The sequence below is a fragment of the Arachis stenosperma genome, unplaced genomic scaffold (genome assembly GCF_014773155.1).
Source record: "Arachis stenosperma cultivar V10309 unplaced genomic scaffold, arast.V10309.gnm1.PFL2 arast.V10309.gnm1.Scaffold_100025, whole genome shotgun sequence".
Taxonomy (NCBI): Eukaryota; Viridiplantae; Streptophyta; class Magnoliopsida; order Fabales; family Fabaceae; genus Arachis; species Arachis stenosperma.
The window spans coordinates 1,814,862-1,822,825 of record NW_026651369.1 but is presented as its reverse complement, the minus strand read 5'-3'; the positions used below and the strand labels follow the sequence as shown (position 1 = coordinate 1,822,825).

Below are 7,964 nucleotides of genomic sequence, written 5' to 3'. Positions count from 1 at the left end.
TTCTTCAAGGAAGAAGAACACATGGCAGCCGAAAACAACAACAATGCCAACAATGCAAGGAAGGTGCTGGGTGACTTCACTGCACCTACTCCTGATTTCTATGGGAGAAGCATCTCTATCCCTACCATTGGAGCAAACAACTTTGAGCTTAAGCCTCAATTAGTTTCTCTAATGCAACAGAATTGCAAGTTCCATGGACTTCCAATGGAAGATCCTCATCAGTTCTTAGCTGAATTCTTGCAAATCTGTGACACAGTCAAGACTAATGGGGTTAACCCTGAGGTCTACAGACTGATGCTATTTCCTTTTGCTGTAAGAGACAGAGCTAGAATATGGTTGGATTCTCAACCTAAAGAAAACCTGGACTCTTGGGAAAAGCTAGTCAATGCCTTCTTGGCAAAGTTCTTTCCACCACAAAGATGGAGTAAGCTTAGAGTGGAAGTCCAAACCTTCAGACAGAAGGATGGAGAATCCCTCTATGAAGCTTGGGAAAGATACAAACAATTAATCAGAAGATGTCCTTCAGACATGCTTTCTGAATGGAGCATCATAGGTATTTTCTATGATGGTCTCTCTGAACTATCCAAGATGTCTTTGGATAGCTCTGCTGGAGGATCTCTTCATCTGAAGAAGACGCCTGCAGAAGCTCAAGAATTGATTGAAATGGTTGCAAATAACCAATTCATGTACACTTCTGAAAGGAATCCTGTGAACAATGGGACTAGTCAGAAGAAAGGAGTTCTTGAGATTGACACTCTGAATGCCATATTGGCTCAGAACAAGATATTGACTCAACAAGTCAATTTGATTTCTCAAAGTCTGTCTGGAATGCAAAATGCACCAAACAGTACTAAGGATGCTTCATCTGAGGAAGAAGCTTATGATCCTGAGAACCCTTCAATGGAAGAGGTGAATTACCTAGGAGAACCCTATGGAAACACCTATAATTCTTCATGGAGAAATCACCCAAATTTCTCATGGAAGAATCAAGAGAGACCTCAACAAGGTTTCAATAACAATAATGGTGGAAGAAACAGGTTTAGCAATAGCAAGCCTTTTCCATCATCTTCTCAGCAACAGACAGAGAGTTCTAAGCAGAATACTTCTGACTTAGCAACAATGGTCTCTGATCTAATAAAGACCACTCAAAGTTTCATGAATGAAACAAGGTCCTCCATCAGAAATTTGGAAGGACAAGTGGGACAGCTGAGCAAGAAAATTACTGAACTCCCTCCTAGTACTCTTCCAAGTAATACAGAAGAAATCCAAAAGGAGAGTGCAAAGCCATGAACATGGCCGAATATGGAGAGGAAAGAGAGGAGGAGGACGCCACTGAGGAAGACCTCAGTGGGCGTGTACCAATCTCCTCTGAGTTCCTCAATGAGGAACCATGGGAATCTGAGGCTCAAAATGAGACCATAGAGATTCCATTGGACTTACTTCTGCCATTCATGAGCTCTGATGAGTATTCTTCCTCTGAAGAGGATGAGTATGTCACTGAAGAGCAAGTTGCTAAATACCTTGGAGCAATCATGAAGCTAAATGACAAGTTATTTGGAAATGAGACTTGGGAGGAAGAACCACCTTTGCTCACCAAAGAACTGGATGACTTGTCTAGGCAGAAACTGCCTCTAAAGAGGCAAGATCCTGGAAAGTTTTCTATACCTTGTACCATAGGCACCATGACCTTCAAGAAGGCCTTGTGTGACTTAGGATCAAGTGTAAACCTCATGCCCCTCTCTGTAATGGAGAAATTAGGGATCTTTAAGGTGCAAGCTGCAAGAATCTCATTAGAGATGGCAGACAATTCAAGAAAACAAGCTCATGGACTTGTAGAGAATGTTTTGGTGAAGATTGAAGACCATTACATCCCTACTGATTTCATAGTCCTAGAGACTGGGAAGTGCATGGATGAATCCATCATCCTTGGCAGACCCTTCCTAGCCACAGCAAAGGCTGTGATTGATGTTGATAGAGGAGAGTTGATCATTCAAGTGAATGAAGAATCCTTGGTGTTTAAGGCCCAAGGATATCCCTCTATCATCATGGAGAGGAAGCATGAAGAGCTTCTCTCAAAACAGAGCCAAGCAGAGCCCCCACAGTCAAACTCTAAGTTTGGTGTTGGGAGGCCACAACCAAACTCTAAGTTTGGTGTTGAACCCCCACATTCAAACTCTAAGTTTGGTGTTGGGAGGTTCCAACACGGTTCTGAGTATTTCTGAGGCTCCATGAGAGTCCTCTGTCAAGCTAATGACATTAAAGAAGCGCTTGTTGGGAGGCAACCCAATGTTTATAGCTAATTATTTTCTTTTGTTATTTTATCTTTTTTGTAGGTTGATGATCATAAGAAGTCACAAAAACAATGAAAAAAGCAAAAACAGAATGAAAAACAGGAAGAAAAACAGCATACCCTGGAGGAGAAGAAGCTGGCGTTCAAACGCCAGTAATGCTAGCTGTTGGGCGTTTAACGCCCAGTCTGGCACCATTCTGGGCGTTTAACGCCAGAAAGGGGCACCAGACTGGCGTTAAACGCCAGTAAAGGGCAACAACCTGGCGTTAAACGCCAGGAATGGGCACCAACCCGGCGTTTAACGCCAGAAATAGCTCAAAACGTGATTTTGAGCAACATTTGGTGCAGGGATGACTTTTCCTTGACACCACAGGATCTGTGGACCCCACAGGACCCCACCATCACTCTCTCTCTTCTTCCCCCATTCACCAATCACCTCAATACCTCTTCCCCAAAAACCCTTCACCTATCAAATCCCATCTTTCTCTTCACCACTCACATCCATCCTTCATAAATCCCCACCAACCTCACCCTTCAAATTCAAACCACTTTCCCTCCCAAACCCACCCATCATGGCCGAACCATTACCCCCCTCTCTCCTATATATACCCTTCTTCAACCCTTCATTTTCACACAACCTAAACACCCCTTCTTTCCCTTCTTGGCCGAACACACCACCTTCCCCCTCTTCCTCATTTCTTCTTCTTCTACTCTCTTCTTTCTTCCTTTGCTCGAGGACGAGCAAATATTTTAAGTTTGGTGTGGTAAAAGCGTTGCTTTTTCGTTTTTCCATAACCATTTATGGCATCCAAGGCCGGAGAAACCTCTAGAAAGAGGAAAGGGAAGGCAAAGGCTTCCACCTCCGAGTCATGGGAGATGGATAGATTCCTCTCAAGGGTGCATCAAGTCCACTTCTATGAAGTTGTGGCCTTGAAGAAGGTGATCCCCGAAGTCCCCTTTTCACTCAAAAAGGGTGAATATCCGGAGATCCGCCATGAGATCCGAAGAAGAGTTGGGAAGTGCTTACCAACCCCATTCAACAAGTCAGAATCTTGATGGTTCAAGAGTTCTATGCCAATGCATGGATCACCAAGAACCATGACCAAAGTGTGAACCCGAATCCAAAGAATTATCTCACTATGGTTCGGGGGAAATACTTGGATTTTAGTCCGGAGAGTGTGAGGGTGGCGTTCAACTTGCCTATGATGCAAGGAGATGAGCACCCTTACACTAGAAGGGTCAACTTTGATCAAAGGTTGGACCAAGTCCTCACAACCATATGTGAAGAGGGCGCACAATGGAAGCAAGATTCAAGAGGAAAGCCGGTTCAATTGAGAAGGCATGACCTCAAGCCCGTGGCTAGAGGATGGTTAGAGTTCATACAACGCTCAATCATTCCCACTAGCAACCGGTCCGAAGTTACCATAGACCGGGCTATCATGATCCATAGCATCATGATTGGAGAAGAATAGAAGTTCATGAGGTTATAGCCCAAGAACTCTACAAGGTGGCGGACAAGACCTCCACTTTGGCAAGGTTAGCCTTTCCTCATCTCATCTGTTACCTCTGTTATTCAGTTGGAGTTGACATAGAGGGAGATACCCCCATTGATGAGGACAAGCCCATCACCAAGAAAAGGATGGAGTACACAAGAGACCCCTCTCACCATGAGATCCCTGAGATTCCTCAAGGGATGCACTTTCCTCCACAAAATTATTGGGAGCAATTAAACACCTCCCTAGGAGAGTTGAGTTCCAACATGGGACAACTAAGGGTGGAGCATCAAGAACACTCCATTCTCCTCCATGAAATTAGAGAAGACCAAAGAATCATGAGGAGGAGCAACAAAGACAAGGAAGAGACACTGAGGAGCTCAAGCACTCCATAGGATCTTCAAGAGCAAGAAAGAGCCGCCATCACTAAGGTGGACCCGTTCCTTGATTTCCTTGTTCTTTATTCTTCTGTTTTTTCGATTTTTATGCTTTATGTTTGTCCATGTTTGTGTCTTGTGATCATTAGTATCTTAGTGTCTATGCCTTAAAGTTATGAATGTCCTATGAATCCATCACCTTTCTTGAATAAAAACGTGCTTAATTGATAAAGGAAAGAATTGCATGAATTCTGAATTTTATAATAGTTTAATTATTTTGATGTGGTGGCAACACTTTTGTTCTCTGAATGTATGCTTGAACAGTGCATATGTCTTTTGAACTTGTGGTTCATGAATGTTGGCTTTTGAAAGAATGATGAAAAAGGAGACATGTTACTGAGGATCTGAAAAATCATTAAAAATGATTCTTGAAGCAAGAAAAGCAGAAAAAAAAAGAGAAAAAGCAAACGAAAAAAAAAAAAACCGAAAAAAAAGAGAAAGAATAAAAAGAAATAAAGTTGTGATCCAAGGCAAATAAGAGTGTGCTTAAGAACCCTGGACACCTCTAATTGGGGACTTTAGCAAAGCTGAGTCACAATCTGAAAAGGTTCACCCAATTATGTGTCTGTGGCATGTATGTATCCGATGGTAATACTGGAAGACAGAGTGCTTTGGGTCACGGCCAAGACTCAAGAAATAGCTATGTTCAAGAATCATCATACTTTACTAGGAGAATCATTAACACTATCTGGATTCTGAGTTCCTAAAGAAGCCAATCATTCTGAATTACAAGGGATAGAGTGAGATGCCAAAACTATTCAGAGGCAAAAAGATAAAAGCCCCGCTCATCTAATTAATACTGATCTTCATAGATGTTTTTGGAGTTCATTGCATATTCTCTTCTTTTTATCTTATTTGATCTTCAGTTGCTTGGGGACAAACAACAATTTAAGTTTGGTGTTGTGATGAGCGGATAATTTGTATGCTTTTTGGCATTGTTTTTAGTATATTTTTTGTATGATCTAGTTAGTTTTTAGTATATTTTTATTAGTTTTTAGTTAAAATTCACTTTTCTGGACTTTACTATGAGTTTGTGTGTTTTTCTGTGATTTCAGGTATTTTCTGGCTGAAATTGAGGGACCTGAGCAAAAATCTGATCCAGAGACTCAAAAGGACTGCAGATGCTGTTGGATTCTGACCTCCCTGCACTCGAAGTGGATTTTCTGGAGCTACAGAAGCCCAATTAGCGCGCTCTCAACGGCGTTGGAAAGTAGACATCCTGGGCTTTCCAGCAATATATAATAGTCCATACTTTGCCCAAGATTTGATGGCCCAAACCGGCGTTCAAAGTCACCTCAAGAAATTCCAGCGTTAAACGCCGGAACTGGCACCTAATTGGGAGTTAAACGCCCAAACTGGCACTAAAGCTGGCGCTTAACTCCAAGGAGAGTCTCTACACGAAAAAGCTTCATTGCTCAGCCCAAGCACACACCAAGTGGGCCCGGAAGTGGATTTTTATGTCATTTACTCATCTATGTACTAGTTTTCTATAAGTAGGACCTTTTACTATTGTATTTAGGGGGACTTTTGGTAGCTATCTTCGTTTTGATGCTATCTTAGACCTTTGGAGGCTGGCCATTCGGCCATGCCTAGACCTTGTTCTTATGTATTTTCAACGGTGGAGTTTCTACACACCATAGATTAAGGTGTGGAGCTCTGCTGTACCTCGAGTATTAATGCAATTACTATTGTTCTTCCATTCAATTCCGCTTGTTCTTTATCCAAGATATCACTTGTTCTTCAACATGATGAAGGTGATGATTGACGCCCATCACCATTCTCACTCATGAACAAGGTGACTGACAACCATTCTTGTTCTACAAGCATCTGAGGCTTAGTGAATATCTCTTGGATTCCCGATTGCACGATGCATGGTTGATCGCCTGACAAACGAGCCAACCATTCCGTGAGATCAGAGTCTTCGTGGTATAGGCAGGACCTGATGGCAGCATTCAAGAGAATCCGGAAGGTCTAACCTTGTCTGTGGTATTCTGAGTAGGATTCAATGATTGAATGACTGTGACGTGCTTCAAACCTGTAACCTACTGGGCGTTAGTGATAGACGCAAAAGAGGGATTCTATTCCGGTAGGGGAGGGAACCAAACCGGTGATTGGCAGTACTGTGACAGGACATATGCAATCGCTTTCACTGAGAGGATGGGAGGTAGCCACTGACAATGGTGAAACCCTACACGAGCTTGCCATGGAAAGGAGTAAGAAGGATTGGATGAAGGCAGTAGGAAAGCAGAGAGACGGAAGGGAAAGCATCTTCATACGCTTGTCTGAAGCTCTTACACCAATGATATACATAAGTATCTCTATCTTTATCTTTATGCTTTATTCGTTTATCATCATACCCATTTGAGTCTGCCTGACTGAGATTTACAAGGTGACCATAGCTTGCTTCATACCAACAATCTCCGTGGGATCGACCCTTACTCACGTAAGGTATTACTTGGACGACCCAGTGCACTTGCTGGTTAGTTGTGCGAAGTTGTAGTGATCACAATTTCGCGCACCAACTAGTAACCTAGGATATACAGAAATGAGTAAATGACGTAAAAATCCACATCCGGGGTCCACTTGGTGTGTGCTTGGGCTGAGCATTGAAACTTTCATGTGTAGAGACTTTTCCTGGAGTTAAACACCAGCTTTTGTGCCAGTTTGGGCGTTTAACTCCAACTTTTGTGCCAGTTTCGGCGTTAAACGCCGGGAATTCTGAAGCTGATTTGCAAAGCCGGTTTGGGCCATCAAATCTCGGGAAAATATGGACAATTATACATTACTGGAAAGCCCAGGATGTCTACTTTCCAACGCAATTGAGAGCGCGCCAATTGAGCTTCTGTAGCTCCAGAAAATCCACTTCGAGTACAGGGAGGTCAGAATCCAACAGCATCTGCAGTCCTTTTTCAGCCTCTGAATCAAATTTTTGCTCAGGTCTCTCAATTTCAGTCAGAAAATACCTGAAATTACAGAAAAACACACAAACTCATAGTAAATTCCAGAAAATTGAATTTTAACTACAAACTAATAAAAATATAATAAAAACTAACTAAAACATACTGAAAACATACTAAAAACAGTGCCAAAAGCGTATAAATTATCCGCTCATCAGGTGGAGACCACTACGACGAGCTGGTTCAGCGTTGTCTGACCTATGATGGCGTTATAAGCCGAGCTCACATCGACTACGATGTAGTCGATATTCAATGTCCTCGACCGAGTTCCTTTTCCAAAGGTTGTATACAGTGAAATGTATCCTAGTGGTTGAATTAGGGTATCTCCAAGTCTAAACAGACTTTTCGGATATGCTTTGGCTCTTTTTCTTGTAGGACGAGTTTGTCGAAGGCAGGTTTAAACAAGATATCTTTGGAGCTCCTTTGGTCCACTAACGTTCGATGGAGATTAGCATTGGCGAGTATGATGGTAATGACCATGGGATCATCATGCCCCGGGATGATGCTCGTTGCGTCTTCTTGGGTAAAGGTAATAGTGAGGAGGTCGGATGACCTCTCTCATTCTCCGACATGATATACCTCTTTATGGTGTCTTTTGCGCGATGATTTAGAGATCCCTCCTCCTGTGAATCTCCATTTATCATATGAACATGTCTCTCGGGGGTGTGAGGTGGGCATTCAACTCGTCTGACCTCTTCATCCCTTCTTCATTTTCTTGGTTCATCCGTTTTATTGGCTAAGTACCGATCTAGTCACCCTTCTCTTGCCAGTTTCTCTACAACATTCT

General features: G+C 42.6%; 1 non-coding gene across 1 annotated transcript; it reads right to left on the bottom strand.

The window, feature by feature from the left end:
* Positions 1–426: 426 nt before the first annotated feature.
* LOC130959937 (small nucleolar RNA R71) lies at positions 427–534 on the bottom strand. Its single transcript, XR_009078925.1, has one exon. It is a non-coding gene; the product is annotated as a small nucleolar RNA R71 (small nucleolar RNA).
* Positions 535–7,964: the final 7,430 nt, after the last annotated feature.